This window comes from Schistocerca piceifrons, chromosome 2 (assembly GCF_021461385.2).
Source record: "Schistocerca piceifrons isolate TAMUIC-IGC-003096 chromosome 2, iqSchPice1.1, whole genome shotgun sequence".
In the NCBI taxonomy this organism is placed as follows: Eukaryota; Metazoa; Arthropoda; class Insecta; order Orthoptera; family Acrididae; genus Schistocerca; species Schistocerca piceifrons.
The window spans coordinates 355,676,843-355,698,361 of record NC_060139.1 but is presented as its reverse complement, the minus strand read 5'-3'; the positions used below and the strand labels follow the sequence as shown (position 1 = coordinate 355,698,361).

The 21,519-nt window shown below is 47.7% G+C and overlaps 13 non-coding genes across 13 annotated transcripts; 8 read left to right on the top strand and 5 right to left on the bottom strand.

The window, feature by feature from the left end:
* Positions 1-1,341: 1,341 nt before the first annotated feature.
* Positions 1,342-1,413, top strand: Trnat-ugu. The gene has a single exon. It is a non-coding gene; the product is annotated as a tRNA-Thr (tRNA).
* Positions 1,414-2,014: 601 nt separating this feature from the next.
* On the bottom strand, positions 2,015-2,087 carry Trnav-uac. The gene has a single exon. It is a non-coding gene; the product is annotated as a tRNA-Val (tRNA).
* A 235-nt stretch (positions 2,088-2,322) lies between these two features.
* Positions 2,323-2,394, top strand: Trnap-cgg. The gene has a single exon. It is a non-coding gene; the product is annotated as a tRNA-Pro (tRNA).
* Positions 2,395-4,034: 1,640 nt separating this feature from the next.
* Trnat-ugu lies at positions 4,035-4,106 on the top strand. The gene has a single exon. It is a non-coding gene; the product is annotated as a tRNA-Thr (tRNA).
* Positions 4,107-4,707: 601 nt separating this feature from the next.
* Positions 4,708-4,780, bottom strand: Trnav-uac. The gene has a single exon. It is a non-coding gene; the product is annotated as a tRNA-Val (tRNA).
* A 235-nt stretch (positions 4,781-5,015) lies between these two features.
* Trnap-cgg lies at positions 5,016-5,087 on the top strand. The gene has a single exon. It is a non-coding gene; the product is annotated as a tRNA-Pro (tRNA).
* A 1,640-nt stretch (positions 5,088-6,727) lies between these two features.
* Positions 6,728-6,799, top strand: Trnat-ugu. Its single transcript has one exon. It is a non-coding gene; the product is annotated as a tRNA-Thr (tRNA).
* Positions 6,800-7,400: 601 nt separating this feature from the next.
* On the bottom strand, positions 7,401-7,473 carry Trnav-uac. Its single transcript has one exon. It is a non-coding gene; the product is annotated as a tRNA-Val (tRNA).
* A 235-nt stretch (positions 7,474-7,708) lies between these two features.
* On the top strand, positions 7,709-7,780 carry Trnap-cgg. Its single transcript has one exon. It is a non-coding gene; the product is annotated as a tRNA-Pro (tRNA).
* Positions 7,781-11,279: 3,499 nt separating this feature from the next.
* Trnav-uac lies at positions 11,280-11,352 on the bottom strand. Its single transcript has one exon. It is a non-coding gene; the product is annotated as a tRNA-Val (tRNA).
* Positions 11,353-11,587: 235 nt separating this feature from the next.
* On the top strand, positions 11,588-11,659 carry Trnap-ggg. The gene has a single exon. It is a non-coding gene; the product is annotated as a tRNA-Pro (tRNA).
* A 1,703-nt stretch (positions 11,660-13,362) lies between these two features.
* Trnap-ugg lies at positions 13,363-13,434 on the top strand. The gene has a single exon. It is a non-coding gene; the product is annotated as a tRNA-Pro (tRNA).
* A 601-nt stretch (positions 13,435-14,035) lies between these two features.
* On the bottom strand, positions 14,036-14,108 carry Trnav-uac. Its single transcript has one exon. It is a non-coding gene; the product is annotated as a tRNA-Val (tRNA).
* Between the last annotated feature and the right edge of the window lie 7,411 nt (positions 14,109-21,519).

Genomic DNA, 21,519 nt, shown 5'->3' with positions numbered 1-21,519 from the left:
ACGAGATACCGTCGATTCGCGCAGTCGCTATTGCAAAAGATGTCACTAAAGGCATTCGCTTCGTTAGCGGCACGGTGCCTGGGCTCGGCGGCAGCTCTACATGGAGGCACCAGCAGCCCAGCCAGGCCGCCGCCGGCACCGGCGCGCCACAGCGCAAGGAGCCGGCGGCCGCCCTGGAATGCCCCCTGTCGTTGCATATTCCACCCGCCTTATATCCTCTCCATGTCTGACTCACTACCCTAAATGACACTGCAGTCTACGTGCTTATTACTACCGCTTTTGGAAGAACCAAGGCGCAGCATTCTAGTGTCGAACCGGTATTGCAAATTTGGATTAAGCAAAATTTTATTGTGTGGTCGAGCGACAGCCTCATCTCGCTCTTCCTACATGATCGCCTCTTGTGCGGAATAATTCCTAGCGCGCCGATGGCTTCAGAGTTGGTCTTCTCGAACTTTTGCTTTCGCACTGCATTCCGCAATCTTTTCGTTATGAGTTGTGTGCTTCGGTTTCCCGACTTTCTTGTGTTTAGTGCGTTTGGCTTCTCTTAACCCCTAGCCACCGCTTGCCGAAATTTCCACACTGTCGTCCGTCGATCTGCAGAGCTCGATGAAGGCATCGCGGCCGTTCCTGAGCTCGTGGAACGGCCGAATCTGTAGTTGTTTCCAGATCTCTCCCACGCAACGGCCTCCCAGAAGCTTGGATTACAGAAGTACGCCACTACTCCCAGCCGGAGATTCACGTTTGAAAGCAGAATGACATGAGCTACACGCAGCTCCGATTTTTTTTTTTTTTTGTGTCTGACCTACTTTGAAAGACTTTGTAGTCGATTTACTTACTACTATCGCTGTTGGAAACCAGGTGATAACCACACAGTATTCTAGAGACGATGAGGTAATGAAAATTTAGAATAAGTAAAACAGTATCATAAGAAGTTGTGTGGTGGAGCAGCACATGCAATTCACGGTTCCTAGATAATCGTTACTGCATAGAATAATTCTGTTGTCTGCGGCGTCTTCAGTATCCGTCTTCTGGAAATTTTGCTTGCAGTATATCGTGCAATCTTTTCGTTATGAGTTGGTGCTTGGTTTCCCGATGTTCTTTTGTTTAGTGCATTCGCCTTCTCTTAACCCTGAGAAACCACATACCGAAACTGAGGCACTGCCGGCTGATCATAAGCAGTGCTCGATGAAGTTATTTCGCTTTCTGTTCGTTGCCTTTAATATTCTTCTCATCAGTGGTGAGTGCTGCCTGCAGAAAGCGTTTATCTTGCGAATTCACGTGAAAGTTTGTGTTCCCTGTGAGGTCCAATACTTGGGATTAACTTAACTGCTCCAGACAGGTGGCTCGTTGGTCTAGGGGTATGATTCCTGCTTTGTGTGCAGGAGGTCCCGGGTTCAAATCCCGGACGAGCCCTGCCATTTTGACCGTGCTGAAGAGTAGGTGGAACTCAGTCCCGGTTGCAGCTCCTCAATGAAGAGTAGACGCCTGTTATAGCACGTGGATATAACAAGAATGCGGCACCAGTAAAGTACGTAGGTGGAATTCGATAGAAACGCAGACGGTAATTTTGCATGCAACGGAAAACAAGGTTGTCTTTGCGGAATATGTGCACCGTGAGTGGAGATTCAGCTTAATTGTGCGACAGTCTACCCTCATCTTACTAGCGACGGCAACAACCAAGGGGTGGCATGTAAGATTGAGCGTGGCTAAGAGTTTCTCATTATTAGTTAGCATCACACTTTGACAGAGCTGTGACAAGGCGAGTAGGGTGAGCTCAGGAAAGCCAGTAGCAAGCGCACTTGAAGTAGCCCAGAAGAACCGGATTATAAATTTTGCCAGCCATAATGGAGCTAGGGGCGTTCTCAGTTACCAAATACCGGTGCAATAAGAGAGCAACAGTATTTGACAGTAAAATGACGCCCTATCCGTCTAGCATACGACATTGCTTGTCTCTGCATACGCGGACGTGAGGTCATCTCGGAAATGAAATCCGAAATATAGATTAAAATTGTTGTGTTCCCGCCCGGGATCGAACCGGGGACCTTCTGCGTGTAAAGCAGACGTGATAACCGCTACACCACGGAAACGACGGTCGTTTTCATGTACCACCCGGAGACTCGTAATAGCAACAGTTTGTCTTCTGTGTTAGCAAGGGCATCGGCTACGAGCTCCCTCCGATTCGTGAAGTTCCTATAGTAAAAGACGTCGATAAAAACAATCCAACCGCGACAGACAGGGAGAACGCTGGCTGAGCTGCAGCCCTACATGGTGAGACCATCAAAGGTGGCGTCATTCACATGCAGTGCGTTTTCGGAACGAATAGGCTCGTTGGTCTAGGGGTATGATTCCTGCTTCGGGTGCAGGAGGTCCCGGGTTCAAATCCCGGACGAGCCCTTGCGTTTTGTACAACGGTGTGGCAACAAATCGCATGGCGGCGGCTGTTTCGCGCATTTCCAGGCCTCCAAGTCAGCGCTAAAATCCGACAACCAGTTCTGAAACCGTTTCATGTTTCATTTGAGCCATGTGCACCCTGCTGATGGAACGTTTGATTTAAATGGTCACAGTAGAGATCGTAGCAAGTGTCTTGCTGAGTGCGACGAAAACGGCTTTCCGCCCGCAATCCAACCGGGGACCTTCTGCGTGTTAGGCACGGCGCCTGGGCTCGGCGGCAGCTGCTGCTCTTTCTGTCCTTACGAGATACCGTCGATTCGCGCAGTCGCTATTGCAAAAGATGTCACTAAAGGCATTCGCTTCGTTAGCGGCACGGTGCCTGGGCTCGGCGGCAGCTCTACATGGAGGCACCAGCAGCCCAGCCAGGCCGCCGCCGGCACCGGCGCGCCACAGCGCAAGGAGCCGGCGGCCGCCCTGGAATGCCCCCTGTCGTTGCATATTCCACCCGCCTTATATCCTCTCCATGTCTGACTCACTACCCTAAATGACACTGCAGTCTACGTGCTTATTACTACCGCTTTTGGAAGAACCAAGGCGCAGCATTCTAGTGTCGAACCGGTATTGCAAATTTGGATTAAGCAAAATTTTATTGTGTGGTCGAGCGACAGCCTCATCTCGCTCTTCCTACATGATCGCCTCTTGTGCGGAATAATTCCTAGCGCGCCGATGGCTTCAGAGTTGGTCTTCTCGAACTTTTGCTTTCGCACTGCATTCCGCAATCTTTTCGTTATGAGTTGTGTGCTTCGGTTTCCCGACTTTCTTGTGTTTAGTGCGTTTGGCTTCTCTTAACCCCTAGCCACCGCTTGCCGAAATTTCCACACTGTCGTCCGTCGATCTGCAGAGCTCGATGAAGGCATCGCGGCCGTTCCTGAGCTCGTGGAACGGCCGAATCTGTAGTTGTTTCCAGATCTCTCCCACGCAACGGCCTCCCAGAAGCTTGGATTACAGAAGTACGCCACTACTCCCAGCCGGAGATTCACGTTTGAAAGCAGAATGACATGAGCTACACGCAGCTCCGATTTTTTTTTTTTTTTTGTGTCTGACCTACTTTGAAAGACTTTGTAGTCGATTTACTTACTACTATCGCTGTTGGAAACCAGGTGATAACCACACAGTATTCTAGAGACGATGAGGTAATGAAAATTTAGAATAAGTAAAACAGTATCATAAGAAGTTGTGTGGTGGAGCAGCACATGCAATTCACGGTTCCTAGATAATCGTTACTGCATAGAATAATTCTGTTGTCTGCGGCGTCTTCAGTATCCGTCTTCTGGAAATTTTGCTTGCAGTATATCGTGCAATCTTTTCGTTATGAGTTGGTGCAGGGTTTCCCGATGTTCTTTTGTTTAGTGCATTCGCCTTCTCTTAACCCTGAGAAACCACATACCGAAACCGAGGCACTGCCGGCTGATCATAAGCAGTGCTCGATGAAGTTATTTCGCTTTCTGTTCGTTGCCTTTAATATTCTTCTCATCAGTGGTGAGTGCTGCCTGCAGAAAGCGTTTATCTTGCGAATTCACGTGAAAGTTTGTGTTCCCTGTGAGGTCCAATACTTGGGATTAACTTAACTGCTCCAGACAGGTGGCTCGTTGGTCTAGGGGTATGATTCCTGCTTTGTGTGCAGGAGGTCCCGGGTTCAACTCCCGGACGAGCCCTGCCATTTTGACCGTGCTGAAGAGTAGGTGGAACTCAGTCCCGGTTGCAGCTCCTCAATGAAGAGTAGACGCCTGTTATAGCACGTGGATATAACAAGAATGCGGCACCAGTAAAGTACGTAGGTGGAATTCGATAGAAACGCAGACGGTAATTTTGCATGCAACGGAAAACAAGGTTGTCTTTGCGGAATATGTGCACCGTGAGTGGAGATTCAGCTTAATTGTGCGACAGTCTACCCTCATCTTACTAGCGACGGCAACAACCAAGGGGTGGCATGTAAGATTGAGCGTGGCTAAGAGTTTCTCATTACTAGTTAGCATCACACTTTGACAGAGCTGTGACAAGGCGAGTAGGGTGAGCTCAGGAAAGCCAGTAGCAAGCGCACTTGAAGTAGCCCAGAAGAACCGGATTATAAATTTTGCCAGCCATAATGGAGCTAGGGGCGTTCTCAGTTACCAAATACCGGTGCAATAAGAGAGCAACAGTATTTGACAGTAAAATGACGCCCTATCCGTCTAGCATACGACATTGCTTGTCTCTGCATACGCGGACGTGAGGTCATCTCGGAAATGAAATCCGAAATATAGATTAAAATTGTTGTGTTCCCGCCCGGGATCGAACCGGGGACCTTCTGCGTGTAAAGCAGACGTGATAACCGCTACACCACGGAAACGACGGTCGTTTTCATGTACCACCCGGAGACTCGTAATAGCAACAGTTTGTCTTCTGTGTTAGCAAGGGCATCGGCTACGAGCTCCCTCCGATTCGTGAAGTTCCTATAGTAAAAGACGTCGATAAAAACAATCCAACCGCGACAGACAGGGAGAACGCTGGCTGAGCTGCAGCCCTACATGGTGAGACCATCAAAGGTGGCGTCATTCACATGCAGTGCGTTTTCGGAACGAATAGGCTCGTTGGTCTAGGGGTATGATTCCTGCTTCGGGTGCAGGAGGTCCCGGGTTCAAATCCCGGACGAGCCCTTGCGTTTTGTACAACGGTGTGGCAACAAATCGCATGGCGGCGGCTGTTTCGCGCATTTCCAGGCCTCCAAGTCAGCGCTAAAATCCGACAACCAGTTCTGAAACCGTTTCATGTTTCATTTGAGCCATGTGCACCCTGCTGATGGAACGTTTGATTTAAATGGTCACAGTAGAGATCGTAGCAAGTGTCTTGCTGAGTGCGACGAAAACGGCTTTCCGCCCGCAATCCAACCGGGGACCTTCTGCGTGTTAGGCACGGCGCCTGGGCTCGGCGGCAGCTGCTGCTCTTTCTGTCCTTACGAGATACCGTCGATTCGCGCAGTCGCTATTGCAAAAGATGTCACTAAAGGCATTCGCTTCGTTAGCGGCACGGTGCCTGGGCTCGGCGGCAGCTCTACATGGAGGCACCAGCAGCCCAGCCAGGCCGCCGCCGGCACCGGCGCGCCACAGCGCAAGGAGCCGGCGGCCGCCCTGGAATGCCCCCTGTCGTTGCATATTCCACCCGCCTTATATCCTCTCCATGTCTGACTCACTACCCTAAATGACACTGCAGTCTACGTGCTTATTACTACCGCTTTTGGAAGAACCAAGGCGCAGCATTCTAGTGTCGAACCGGTATTGCAAATTTGGATTAAGCAAAATTTTATTGTGTGGTCGAGCGACAGCCTCATCTCGCTCTTCCTACATGATCGCCTCTTGTGCGGAATAATTCCTAGCGCGCCGATGGCTTCAGAGTTGGTCTTCTCGAACTTTTGCTTTCGCACTGCATTCCGCAATCTTTTCGTTATGAGTTGTGTGCTTCGGTTTCCCGACTTTCTTGTGTTTAGTGCGTTTGGCTTCTCTTAACCCCTAGCCACCGCTTGCCGAAATTTCCACACTGTCGTCCGTCGATCTGCAGAGCTCGATGAAGGCATCGCGGCCGTTCCTGAGCTCGTGGAACGGCCGAATCTGTAGTTGTTTCCAGATCTCTCCCACGCAACGGCCTCCCAGAAGCTTGGATTACAGAAGTACGCCACTACTCCCAGCCGGAGATTCACGTTTGAAAGCAGAATGACATGAGCTACACGCAGCTCCGATTTTTTTTTTTTTTTTGTGTCTGACCTACTTTGAAAGACTTTGTAGTCGATTTACTTACTACTATCGCTGTTGGAAACCAGGTGATAACCACACAGTATTCTAGAGACGATGAGGTAATGAAAATTTAGAATAAGTAAAACAGTATCATAAGAAGTTGTGTGGTGGAGCAGCACATGCAATTCACGGTTCCTAGATAATCGTTACTGCATAGAATAATTCTGTTGTCTGCGGCGTCTTCAGTATCCGTCTTCTGGAAATTTTGCTTGCAGTATATCGTGCAATCTTTTCGTTATGAGTTGGTGCAGGGTTTCCCGATGTTCTTTTGTTTAGTGCATTCGCCTTCTCTTAACCCTGAGAAACCACATACCGAAACCGAGGCACTGCCGGCTGATCATAAGCAGTGCTCGATGAAGTTATTTCGCTTTCTGTTCGTTGCCTTTAATATTCTTCTCATCAGTGGTGAGTGCTGCCTGCAGAAAGCGTTTATCTTGCGAATTCACGTGAAAGTTTGTGTTCCCTGTGAGGTCCAATACTTGGGATTAACTTAACTGCTCCAGACAGGTGGCTCGTTGGTCTAGGGGTATGATTCCTGCTTTGTGTGCAGGAGGTCCCGGGTTCAACTCCCGGACGAGCCCTGCCATTTTGACCGTGCTGAAGAGTAGGTGGAACTCAGTCCCGGTTGCAGCTCCTCAATGAAGAGTAGACGCCTGTTATAGCACGTGGATATAACAAGAATGCGGCACCAGTAAAGTACGTAGGTGGAATTCGATAGAAACGCAGACGGTAATTTTGCATGCAACGGAAAACAAGGTTGTCTTTGCGGAATATGTGCACCGTGAGTGGAGATTCAGCTTAATTGTGCGACAGTCTACCCTCATCTTACTAGCGACGGCAACAACCAAGGGGTGGCATGTAAGATTGAGCGTGGCTAAGAGTTTCTCATTACTAGTTAGCATCACACTTTGACAGAGCTGTGACAAGGCGAGTAGGGTGAGCTCAGGAAAGCCAGTAGCAAGCGCACTTGAAGTAGCCCAGAAGAACCGGATTATAAATTTTGCCAGCCATAATGGAGCTAGGGGCGTTCTCAGTTACCAAATACCGGTGCAATAAGAGAGCAACAGTATTTGACAGTAAAATGACGCCCTATCCGTCTAGCATACGACATTGCTTGTCTCTGCATACGCGGACGTGAGGTCATCTCGGAAATGAAATCCGAAATATAGATTAAAATTGTTGTGTTCCCGCCCGGGATCGAACCGGGGACCTTCTGCGTGTAAAGCAGACGTGATAACCGCTACACCACGGAAACGACGGTCGTTTTCATGTACCACCCGGAGACTCGTAATAGCAACAGTTTGTCTTCTGTGTTAGCAAGGGCATCGGCTACGAGCTCCCTCCGATTCGTGAAGTTCCTATAGTAAAAGACGTCGATAAAAACAATCCAACCGCGACAGACAGGGAGAACGCTGGCTGAGCTGCAGCCCTACATGGTGAGACCATCAAAGGTGGCGTCATTCACATGCAGTGCGTTTTCGGAACGAATAGGCTCGTTGGTCTAGGGGTATGATTCCTGCTTCGGGTGCAGGAGGTCCCGGGTTCAAATCCCGGACGAGCCCTTGCGTTTTGTACAACGGTGTGGCAACAAATCGCATGGCGGCGGCTGTTTCGCGCATTTCCAGGCCTCCAAGTCAGCGCTAAAATCCGACAACCAGTTCTGAAACCGTTTCATGTTTCATTTGAGCCATGTGCACCCTGCTGATGGAACGTTTGATTTAAATGGTCACAGTAGAGATCGTAGCAAGTGTCTTGCTGAGTGCGACGAAAACGGCTTTCCGCCCGCAATCCAACCGGGGACCTTCTGCGTGTTAGGCACGGCGCCTGGGCTCGGCGGCAGCTGCTGCTCTTTCTGTCCTTACGAGATACCGTCGATTCGCGCAGTCGTTATTGCAAAAGATGTCACTAAAGGCAATCGCTTCGTTAGCGGCACGGTGCCTGGGCTCGGCGGCAGCTCTACATGGAGGCACCAGCAGCCCAGCCAGGCCGCCGCCGGCACCGGCGCGCCACAGCGCAAGGAGCCGGCGGCCGCCCTGGAATGCCCCCTGTCGTTGCATATTCCACCCGCCTTATATCCTCTCCATGTCTGACTCACTACCCTAAATGACACTGCAGTCTACGTGCTTATTACTACCGCTTTTGGAAGAACCAAGGCGCAGCATTCTAGTGTCGAACCGGTATTGCAAATTTGGATTAAGCAAAATTTTATTGTGTGGTCGAGCGACAGCCTCATCTCGCTCTTCCTACATGATCGCCTCTTGTGCGGAATAATTCCTAGCGCGCCGATGGCTTCAGAGTTGGTCTTCTCGAACTTTTGCTTTCGCACTGCATTCCGCAATCTTTTCGTTATGAGTTGTGTGCTTCGGTTTCCCGACTTTCTTGTGTTTAGTGCGTTTGGCTTCTCTTAACCCCTAGCCACCGCTTGCCGAAATTTCCACACTGTCGTCCGTCGATCTGCAGAGCTCGATGAAGGCATCGCGGCCGTTCCTGAGCTCGTGGAACGGCCGAATCTGTAGTTGCTTCCAGATCTCTCCCACACAACGGCCTCCCAGAAGCTTGGATTACAGAAGTACGCCACTACTCCCAGCCGGAGATTCACGTTTGAAAGCAGAATGACATGAGCTACACGCAGCTCCGATTTTTTTTTTTTTTTTTGTGTCTGACCTACTTTGAAAGACTTTTTAGTCGATTTACTTACTACTATCGCTGTTGGAAACCAGGTGATAACCACACAGTATTCTAGAGACGATGAGGTAATGAAAATTTAGAATAAGTAAAACAGTATCATAAGAAGTTGTGCGGTGGAGCAGCACATGCAATTCACGCTTCCTAGATAATCGTTACTGCATAGAATAATTCTGTTGTCTGCGGCGTCTTCAGTATCCGTCTTCTGGAAATTTTGCTTGCAGTATATCGTGCAATCTTTTCGTTATGAGTTGGTGCTTGGTTTCCCGATGTTCTTTTGTTTAGTGCATTCGCCTTCTCTTAACCCTGAGAAACCACATACCGAAACTGAGGCACTGCCGGCTGATCATAAGCAGTGCTCGATGAAGTTATTTCGCTTGCTGTTCGTTGCCTTTAATATTGTTCTCATCAGTGGTGAGTGCTGCCTGCAGAAAGCGTTTATCTTGCGAATTCACGTGAAAGTTTGTGTTCCCTGTGAGGTCCACTACTTGGGATTAACTTGACTGCTCCAGACAGGTGGCTCGTTGGTCTAGGGGTAGCACTTTATTTTGGTTCCGCAGGGCGACACCCAGAAGAGGCTCCTCATTTGTTTCCTTTCATTTCGCGTTATCTTTCATCAAAGCTGCACGACGATTTAGTACGAACCAGGAGTTTTTCAGCAGCTTCTATTCTTCCTATCAAGAGGCTTTCCAAAACGGGAAATGGTTGTTTGGCATGTCCCTGCTCTATGGTGTCACCACGTTACCAGCGCTCCTCTTCCGACGCATGGCATGCTCAGGGTTTTGAGAAGCAGCAATCCACAATCAATCATCGGGAAACCGAATGCACAATACTAATCACCGACATGGAAACTGGGAAAATTATTCTACGTGAAGACCAACTTTGAGTATGTGCTGTGCTGGATTCATGGTGTGCTGCGTCCTCCAAAGACCAGACATGGATTTCTTTTTATCATTTTGTTTATATCTATAAAAATGATGGAACGTACATGACGCCCAATTGCAGGTTAAACAAAATATAATAATAAATACGTAACAATCAAATCAAATCACAAAACCATGCACTGGGTGCGGGGTATGGCGGTGACATCGTGGCCAGGCCTCCGGATTGTGACCCCTGCCCGCTTTGCCACCGGCTGCCAAGCACTCTAGTGCATACAAAAAAAAAAATAATAATAAAAAAAAAAAGCAAAAAAAAAAAAAAAAAAAAAGTGCCTCGGTAGCGTAGTAGTCAGCGCAAAAAAAAAAAAAAAAAAAAAAAAAAAAAAAAAAAAAAAAAAAAAAAAGTGGCGCAATTGGTTAGCGCACGGTACTTATAAGGCAGTTGCCGTGAGCACTGCCGGGGTTGTCAGTTCGAGCCTCACCTGGGGCATACTTTTATTTCGTAGCAGCTGACTATGGAAGCATCGGGACGCTAGATAAAAAAAAAAAAAAAAAAAAAAATAAAAAAAAAATTAGACAAAAAAAAAAAAAAAAAAGGCGCCAGATTTAAGCTCTGGTTCCCGTAAGGGAGCGTGGGTTCGCACCCCACATCTGACAATAAAAAAAAAAAAAAAAAAAAAAAAAAGCGCTTTAAGGAAAAAAAAAAAAAAAAAGTGGCTAGGATACCTGGCTCTCACCCAGGAGGCCCGGGTTCGATTCGCGGTACCGGTAACAAAAAAAAAAAAAAAAAAAAAAAAAAAAAAAAAAAAAAAAAAAAAAAAAAAAAAAAAAAAAAAGGGGTATGATTCCTGCTTTGGGTGCAGGAGGTCCCGGGTTCAAATCCCGGACGAGCCCTGCCATTTTGACCGTGCTGAAGAGTAGGTGGAACTCAGTCCCGGTTGCAGCTCCTCAATGAAGAGTAGACGCCTGTTATAGCACGTGGATATAACAAGAATGCGGCACCAGTAAAGTACGTAGGTGGAATTCGATAGAAACGCAGACGGTAATTTTGCATGCAACGGAAAACAAGGTTGTCTTTGCGGAATATGTGCACCGTGAGTGGAGATTCAGCTTAATTGTGCGACAGTCTACCCTCATCTTACTAGCGACGGCAACAACCAAGGGGTGGCATGTAAGATTGAGCGTGGCTAAGAGTTTCTCATTATTAGTTAGCATCACACTTTGACAGAGCTGTGACAAGGCGAGTAGGGTGAGCTCAGGAAAGCCAGTAGCAAGCGCACTTGAAGTAGCCCAGAAGAACCGGATTATAAATTTTGCCAGCCATAATGGAGCTAGGGGCGTTCTCAGTTACCAAATACCGGTGCAATAAGAGAGCAACAGTATTTGACAGTAAAATGACGCCCTATCCGTCTAGCATACGACATTGCTTGTCTCTGCATACGCGGACGTGAGGTCATCTCGGAAATGAAATCCGAAATATAGATTAAAATTGTTGTGTTCCCGCCCGGGATCGAACCGGGTACCTTCTGCGTGTAAAGCAGACGTGATAACCGCTACACCACGGAAACGACGGTCGTTTTCATGTACCACCCGGAGACTCGTAATAGCAACAGTTTGTCTTCTGTGTTAGCAAGGGCATCGGCTACGAGCTCCCTCCGATTCGTGAAGTTCCTATAGTAAAAGACGTCGATAAAAACAATCCAACCGCGACAGACAGGGAGAACGCTGGCTGAGCTGCAGCCCTACATGGTGAGACCATCAAAGGTGGCGTCATTCACATGCAGTGCGTTTTCGGAACGAATAGGCTCGTTGGTCTAGGGGTATGATTCCTGCTTGGGGTGCAGGAGGTCCCGGGTTCAAATCCCGGACGAGCCCTTGCGTTTTGTACAACGGTGTGGCAACAAATCGCATGGCGGCGGCTGTTTCGCGCATTTCCAGGCCTCCAAGTCAGCGCTAAAATCCGACAACCAGTTCTGAAACCGTTTCATGTTTCATTTGAGCCATGTGCACCCTGCTGATGGAACGTTTGATTTAAATGGTCACAGTAGAGATCGTAGCAAGTGTCTTGCTGAGTGCGACGAAAACGGCTTTCCGCCCGCAATCCAACCGGGGACCTTCTGCGTGTTAGGCACGGCGCCTGGGCTCGGCGGCAGCTGCTGCTCTTTCTGTCCTTACGAGATACCGTCGATTCGCGCAGTCGTTATTGCAAAAGATGTCACTAAAGGCAATCGCTTCGTTAGCGGCACGGTGCCTGGGCTCGGCGGCAGCAAAAGATGTCACTAAAGGCAATCGCTTCGTTAGCGGCACGGTGCCTGGGCTCGGCGGCAGCTCTACATGGAGGCACCAGCAGCCCAGCCAGGCCGCCGCCGGCACCGGCGCGCCACAGCGCAAGGAGCCGGCGGCCGCCCTGGAATGCCCCCTGTCGTTGCATATTCCACCCGCCTTATATCCTCTCCATGTCTGACTCACTACCCTAAATGACACTGCAGTCTACGTGCTTATTACTACCGCTTTTGGAAGAACCAAGGCGCAGCATTCTAGTGTCGAACCGGTATTGCAAATCTGGATTAAGCAAAATTTTATTGTGTGGTCGAGCGACAGCGTCATCTCGCTCTTCCTACATGATCGCCTCTTGTGCGGAATAATTCCTAGCGCGCCGATGGCTTCAGAGTTGGTCTTCTCGAACTTTTGCTTTCGCACTGCATTCCGCAATCTTTTCGTTATGAGTTGTGTGCTTCGGTTTCCCGACTTTCTTGTGTTTAGTGCGTTTGGCTTCTCTTAACCCCTAGCCACCGCTTGCCGAAATTTCCACACTGTCGTCCGTCGATCTGCAGAGCTCGATGAAGGCATCGCGGCCGTTCCTGAGCTCGTGGAACGGCCGAATCTGTAGTTGTTTCCAGATCTCTCCCACACAACGGCCTCCCAGAAGCTTGGATTACAGAAGTACGCCACTACTCCCAGCTGGAGATTCACGTTTGAAAGCAGAATGACATGAGCTACACGCAGCTCCGATTTTTTTTTTTTTTTTTTGTGTCTGACCTACTTTGAAAGACTTTTTAGTCGATTTACTTACTACTATCGCTGTTGGAAACCAGGTGATAACCACACAGTATTCTAGAGACGATGAGGTAATGAAAATTTAGAATAAGTAAAACAGTATCATAAGAAGTTGTGCGGTGGAGCAGCACATGCAATTCACGCTTCCTAGATAATCGTTACTGCATAGAATAATTCTGTTGTCTGCGGCGTCTTCAGTATCCGTCTTCTGGAAATTTTGCTTGCAGTATATCGTGCAATCTTTTCGTTATGAGTTGGTGCTTGGTTTCCCGATGTTCTTTTGTTTAGTGCATTCGCCTTCTCTTAACCCTGAGAAACCACATACCGAAACTGAGGCACTGCCGGCTGATCATAAGCAGTGCTCGATGAAGTTATTTCGCTTGCTGTTCGTTGCCTTTAATATTGTTCTCATCAGTGGTGAGTGCTGCCTGCAGAAAGCGTTTATCTTGCGAATTCACGTGAAAGTTTGTGTTCCCTGTGAGGTCCACTACTTGGGATTAACTTGACTGCTCCAGACAGGTGGCTCGTTGGTCTAGGGGTATGATTCCTGCTTTGGGTGCAGGAGGTCCCGGGTTCAAATCCCGGACGAGCCCTGCCATTTTGACCGTGCTGAAGAGTAGGTGGAACTCAGTCCCGGTTGCAGCTCCTCAATGAAGAGTAGACGCCTGTTATAGCACGTGGATATAACAAGAATGCGGCACCAGTAAAGTACGTAGGTGGAATTCGATAGAAACGCAGACGGTAATTTTGCATGCAACGGAAAACAAGGTTGTCTTTGCGGAATATGTGCACCGTGAGTGGAGATTCAGCTTAATTGTGCGACAGTCTACCCTCATCTTACTAGCGACGGCAACAACCAAGGGGTGGCATGTAAGATTGAGCGTGGCTAAGAGTTTCTCATTATTAGTTAGCATCACACTTTGACAGAGCTGTGACAAGGCGAGTAGGGTGAGCTCAGGAAAGCCAGTAGCAAGCGCACTTGAAGTAGCCCAGAAGAACCGGATTATAAATTTTGCCAGCCATAATGGAGCTAGGGGCGTTCTCAGTTACCAAATACCGGTGCAATAAGAGAGCAACAGTATTTGACAGTAAAATGACGCCCTATCCGTCTAGCATACGACATTGCTTGTCTCTGCATACGCGGACGTGAGGTCATCTCGGAAATGAAATCCGAAATATGGATAAAAGTTGTTGTGTTGCCGCCCGGGATCGAACCGGGGACCTTCTGCGTGTAAAGCAGACATGATAACCGCTACACCACGGAAACTTCTACGCTTTGTTCTCGACACCTGATAAAACCTGTAGGACCATTGCCGTTGTTGAGTCCAAATCACTTTGCGGAAACGCACAATGCATGTATTTCGCATTCGTGTGCAACAATCGTCACCACCGTTGACTGACTGAATGCCATGACGAATAAGAGCTGAAGAAGTCATCGGAAGCGCTCGAGGGGGAGTCCTCAGCAACATCTGCTGCTCTTTCTTTCCTTACGAGATACCGTCGATTGGCGCACTCGTTATTGCGAAAGATGTCATGAAAGGCAATCGCTTCGTTAGCGGCACGGCACCTGGGGTCGTCGGCGGCAGCTCTACATGGAGGCACCAGCAGCCCAGCCAGGCCGCCGCCGGTGCGCCATAGCGTCGCATGGGGCCGCCTCCCGTAATGTCCCCCCCTCCCTCCCCCATCAGCACTGCCATTTTTTATTTTTGCCTGAGGCCTGCCAGCAGTGAGACCGGTCTGCGCCTCTAGCTTGCGGGGCGGTAAGACTGTCATAGCGCATTGCTGATCTTAATCACCCATTAACTCACTGACAGTACCGCATATTTGTTCTTCTTTCCTTGCTACTGTGTTGTGTATGGATCAGATCCTCGTCCTCCGATGTACGAGTATTATCTTTGAATGTTTGGATCACATCTGTGTCCACAGCCTCAGTACCCTTATCTGTTGATTCCATCTTAGTATATTGATCACATACTTCTCTGCTTCCATCGTCGTTCGAGCGCTCAGTACTTCAGCTCTAACTGTCTGTTGAGGAAATGTGTGCGACTGAGTATGTGAGCCGTCATCGGAAGAAAAATCATCCGCCATTCTTGATCTTTTAATTTTTGAGATACCACTGGCTGGTAAACCGTTTCAGTCGCCAGCATGTAAGATAATGTTGGCTTCAACCGCTGTTACAGATTTTTTGCAGAACAATTACGGGGCTTGGACAGTTTCGCTGTAGATGGCCACTGTTGTTACGTAAGTAGGTTGTCAGCGATATGCCTGTGTACAGTCTTAGACATAAAAACTGGCCGCCGGCCGGCCGCCACAGAGACTAAGTCCGAGTCGTTCACTTAAGGTGGCCAATAAAACTGGCCGCCCCTGACAACTCTTAAGTTCGGCCATCTGCACAATCTGGCAACACCGTAAGATGCGGAAGTGTTAGGAGGAAGTGTTGTCTACTTCCGATGCGTTCGCACTGTGTGAGCCCGTGGTCTAGCGATAATAATCGCGCATTCTGAACTGATAGTCGCCTGTTTGCGTCCACCTGTATGTATATATATATATTTTTTTTTTTACTACATTTCGGCCCTCGTGTAAAGTTATGAGTCTGATTGAACATCGAAGATAATTCGCTTGACATTCTACCCACCAGCAATAACAAGTATTCCAGAAACAATTCCGCAGGACAGCTCGTGGCTGCGTCGCGATCATAACAGCTTACGCTCGAGCGTTTCCTCGCGCTGCAGCGGCTAGCCGGCTACCGGCCACCGGCCAGACGCCACCCACCGCCTGAAATCCGGCGCCGCCCATGTGAACGCGGCGCGACGCTGTCAGTATATGTTTTAACTGTCATTTTCGAATTTGAAGTTCTAGTTATCATCTTGCAGTTAAGCATTGCATTTTGCATACTTGAAAATCATGAACTACTGTTAAGCATTGTAAAATTGAGTCGCAAGTGGAAGAAGGTGTAACATCTGCAACACAACGTTTACTTTTGGTATAACAGAGGGGTGAATGCAGAGGAGGCAACTAGAAAGATTTGAACTGTGTGTGGAGCGAGTGCTTTTGGGAAAAATACGCCAGGAAAAGATATTCTTGTTTCAACAAAGATCGTTCTGGCATGAATGATTTTCCATATTAAGGAAGTCTCGACTACTGATACATGTGATAGATTACCATTTCACCATCATGCGACATTTGCAATCAACCGGCAAAGTTCAGAAGTCTGGCGTACGAGTACTGTATGCTCTAATTCAAAACAACAAAAATCATGGAGTGACTATTATTGAACGTCATCTGGTCGCTCATTGAGCATTCGTATGCAGTACTGTTGTTGGTGACGTGTTATGATGCCTTTATCGTTGACTTCCTAAGAAGAAATGAAAGGCTGAGCCCCACCAAAAGACGTAAACTCGAGCAAAGAGTAGTGTGAACATTATATTTTACATCTGATAGCTTCAAAAGTGTTTTGGGCTACGAATTCTGCCCCACGGGGTGTGTGCAACAGAGCTGGAATTTGTTGCCAACAACTAAGACACCTTTTGGTGGCAGTGTAAGGAAATCGAGCAACAAAACTACATCACCTATGCTACTGCATGATGACGCACTCTGTTGATTTGAGAAACAAAACTGTCCAGGAGATTGATAGTAAAGTCGTCTCTCAGGCATTTGTATTGATAGGGAAGTCCTCTCTCAAGCACATGTCCCTCTCGTCATATATTCGTAAAAATTTACCTTTCCCACTCTTGATCGATCAACCGTCAAGGCAATTCATTTCTAGACGAAAATACTCTTAAAACTACACTGGTTTAATGACATCGTTAGAACTAGTGGGTTTCTACGGGCGTAGAATTTTTAAACAACATTAGCATTGTCAGATTGTTTTAGATGTCGTGAAAGAAAATTGTGCACCTGATTAACTTCACTTTGTCGGTTACTGATGCGTCTAGTAAACTAATGGAAAATTTAATTAAAATATTCACAATTGGCGGCCTCCCCTTGCAAGGGTTCCTGAAAGTAGCGAGACCAATTTTGCTCGAGCGTTGTCTTACGATTCCCTTATTGAGTTTGTATCTGCCTGCTTGTAGCTCTGCTACAAAAGAATTAAAAATCTGGCTTTCAGCGAGTCTCGAAAGGCGAACGAAAGCAGCTTGCACCTGGTAGCCAAGCATGTTACCTCAGAACTTGTTTTTTCCTTAAGTGGGAAAACATCCTTTTGAGGTTCAATTGTTGGTAAATGTCAGTCAGACATGTGCCGTTGGTCTAAAGGTTTCGGTGTGTTGAATTTGTACCAATGATTTCTCTACAGGTTTTTTCTGTCCCAAATAGAGAGTTGAAGCCTCCCATTAGTATTTTCACGTCATCTTGGTGAATTTTGCTCATAGTATTTAGAGTGTGTTCCAGAATTTTTCGACATTTTCGGTGTTTTTCTTATTTTCGATGTTGGTGGGGACATGTGCATTGATGAGTTTATATTTTTTACTGGGGCTCTTAATGGGCATAGTCATAAGTCGGTTGTTGATGGGCAGGCCGCGGTGGCCGAACGGTTCTAGGCGCTTCAGTCCGGAACCGCGCGACTGCTATGGTCGCAGGTTCGAATCCTGCTTCGGGCATGGATGTGTTTAATGTCCTTAGGTTAGTTAGGTTTAAGTTCTAGGCGACTGATGACTTCCACTGTTAAGTCCCATAGTGCTCAGAGCCATTTGAACCATTTCATTGTTGATGGGTGTGATTTCTTTGACAGAGTTGATGATAGATCTGTGTTCGAGAAATTCAGTGCCAAAGATTGGTACGCCTTTCGCTACCTTTTGTTGTATTTTGCTCTTGAAGATTCAATGGTTTCCGTAATGCAAGGATTCATTGTCAGTTAGTCGTGGTTCATGAAGAGCAAGGGTGAGAATTTTTTGTCGGTCGATTTCTTATGTGAGATTATTTAGTTTTCGTGTTTTGATCAATGTGTCGATGTTTAGTTTTCAAGTGCATGTTTTCTGCTAGTAGGGAAATTTACCAGAGATCTTCGATATTCTCTGCCATGCTAACCTGGACTCCCCAGAATCCGAAAATCCGACTGCCGCCTGTCGACAGGCGGGTTGTGTACCACCTGGGGTAATGTTGACTTTCCTTGCATAGTTCATGTTTCTTTGTGTCTCATTGGTTTGGCCTGGGTGATTCCACGACCGGACAGGACCATAGGGTGTTGAAGCCTTTGCAACCAAATATTTTCAGCTGAGCTCATTGAGCTGACAGACGGTGACCAGAGTAGCGGTGATTTTCGCTCAGACGTGTCTGGATTTTGGGTTCAACGGATTGGGTAGCCATTCAGGATTGTGTTAGTATTTGGTTCACCCCAAGTATTTGATTTACTCGGTACCACCCACATGGGGGAGGATTTGCCCTATCCGCCGCACTGGATTATTATTATTATTATCATTATTGTCATTATGTAATCAGCAAATCCGATATGGTGTATCTTCGAACCACTGAAATACACTCCTGGAAATTGAAATAAGAACACCGTGAATTCATTGTCCCAGGAAGGGGAAACTTTATTGACACATTCCAGGGGTCGGAGACATCACATGATCACACTGACAGAACCACAGGCACATAGACACAGGCAACAGAGCATGCACAATGTCGGCACTAGTACAGTGTATATCCACCTTTCGCAGCAATGCAGGCTGCTATTCTCCCATGGAGACGATCGTAGAGATGCTGGATGTAGTCCTGTGGAACGGCTTGCCATGCCATTTCCACCTGGCGCCTCAGTTGGACCAGCGTTCGTGCTGGACGTGCAGACTGCGTGAGACGACGCTTCATCCAGTCCCAAACATGCTCAATGGGGGACAGATCCGGAGATCTTGCTGGCCAGGGTAGTTAACTTACACCTTCTAGAGCACGTTGGGTGGCACGGGATACATGCGGACGTGCATTGTCCTGTTGGAACAGCAAGTTCCCTTGCCGGTCTAGGAATGGTAGAACGATGGGTTCGATGACGGTTTGGATGTACCGTGCACTATTCAGTGTCCCCTCGACGATCACTAGTGGTGTACGGCCAGTGTAGGAGATCGCTCCCCACACCATGATGCCGGGTGTTGGCCCTGTGTGCCTCGGTCGTATGCAGTCCTGATTGTGGCGCTCACCTGCACGGCGCCAAACACGCATACGACCATCATTGGAACCAAGGCAGAAGCGACTCTCATCGCTGAAGACGACACGTCTCCATTCGTCCCTCCATTCACGCCTGTCGCGACACCACTGGAGGCGGGCTGCACGATGTTGGGGCGTGAGCGGAAGACGGCCTAACGGTGTGCGGGACCGTAGCCCAGCTTCATGGAGACGGTTTCGAATGGTCCTCGCCGATACCCCAGGAGCAACAGTGTCCCTAATTTGCTGGGAAGTGGCGGTGCGGTCCCCTACGGCACTGCGTAGGATCCTACGGTCTTGGCGTGCATCCGTGCGTCGCTGCGGTCCGGTCCCAGGTCGATGGGCACGTGCACCTTCCGCCGACCACTGGCGACAACATCGATGTACTGTGGAGACCTCACGCCCCACGTGTTGAGCAATTCGGCGGTACGTCCACCCGGCCTCCCGCATGCCCACTATACGCCCTCGCTCAAAGTCCGTCAACTGCACATACGGTTCACGTCCACGCTGTCGCGGCATGCTACCAGTGTTAAAGACTGCGATGGAGCTCCGTATGCCACGGCAAACTGGCTGACACTGACGGCGGCGGTGCACAAATGCTGCGCAGCTAGCGCCATTCGACGGCCAACACCGCGGTTCCTGGTGTGTCCGCTGTGCCGTGCGTGTGAACATTGCTTGTACAGCCCTCTCGCAGTGTCCGGAGCAAGTATGGTGGGTCTGACACACCGGTGTCAATGTGTTCTTTTTTCCATTTCCAGGAGTGTAGATGTGTATTGTTCGATTCAGTATTTCCATCACATAAATACGGGTAGTAGACTTATTTCTCACTTTATCTTAGACAGTTGCTACCTGTTACTCCACCATAGGAATTTATGTGTGCAGCATTGTTGAAATACAGTCGTTCAAATTATACGATTTCTGTAGTTTCGTTTCGATACCAGATCGTTCTAATCGGATTCAGTCAGTCAGCCTTAATGTGGATATTCGACTACGACCCTCATCATATGATAGGCTGGGCAGACCACATTCTTAATCGGACTGTTGAATCTAGATCACTTATCTATGACAAGGTCTGAATTCTTAAACACTGTGGAAAATAATGATCCAATATGCTTATTACAAACACGTTATTTAAATATAAATATATGAACTAACGAGATAACAGTTTATTCACAGGAGCAGAGCCCCATCCATCATAGCAGAGCAGTGCGAGATTGGTTTCAGGGCCAAGAGAGGATAAAGCTGTTGCCGTTTGTTGCACGATCGCCGAACATCAGCCAGATAGAGAATATGTGGGTAGAAGTAACAAGGTCATTGCCATGTGGACCTACAAATACAAGCGACCTTTGGACGAATATAGAAATCGTATGGTGGGAAGTAAATCATCACGCTACACTGTCGACAACTTAATGAAATCAATGCCCCTACGCCTGCGAGAAATCTTACGTAATGGCCGTTGGTCGGTTGGTTACTAAAAGTATAGTCCACAAAACCCATGTGGACAATTTTCTGATAATCGGCCAAGCTTTGCTTTGTCGCAGCTCTTTAGCATAAAAGTCCATTTACTTTCAGTCTCCTCCTTACAATTCTTGCAATGCAAGGTAATTGAAAAATCTCATCCACTCGACGCCAACTGAGGAATTGACTGGTGCATGTGTTATTCAACACACAGTAGTTGTCACCCTCACTGGAATCAATGACTGTTTGTGCGTGTGTGTGTGTGTTTTCGTGTTCACGCACAATCTGAATCAATACTACTAACATTAGAGAGACAACCAACAATAAATATTGCATCAAATATGACTGTAAAGTATTTTAATGCGATGAAACTGAATTTTTACCCAACCCACGTCCTGCGTATTACGTTAAGTAAGATGTATTAACTCCGTAGTATTGTTAGCAGAGACAGTGCGCTCTTGTTGTCGAGGCTCGCGACAAGTGCAGCGATTAGTAGTGCCCAATGCCGCCGCGCTTTGTTTATGCTGTCTGAGCGTGGACACTGCAGCAGACGCTTCGCCATAAACACAAGGAAATCACCTTGTCTCTGACAGCAGTGAGCGGATATCACTGCCTGTGTATTCTTATAGTAACCAACGTGAGACTCTACTCACAGGTGCCATGGAGCAATTGCAACGGGTATCATGTCATTAGTCATCAGAATATCAACCAGTGATGAAATGTCCACTCTATTTGAATCCCACGAAAACAGGAACCTTATCAGAAAGGAATGTGAGGTGGTATTAAAATTTATCCAACATACAAAAATTAACTGCAGGGTTTTCAAGTATGCAGTAGCAGCACACAAGGAAATATTATGTCTTGGAAGCGTATATTTCATTTCCTCTTCTCATATTAACGCCCTTGTTTTAGTATGAAGTGAGAAAATAAACACGAAAAACTAAAGTTCCTGAGAAGTATTTAAGTCATTATCTCTTCTCGTATCACGTTTGTTTTAGTATGAAGTAAAAAAATAAATAGTTTAAGGTTCTGAAGCATAGTATGACACCAGATTCTTATCGTAGGCGCTATCGGAAACGCAAAAACAG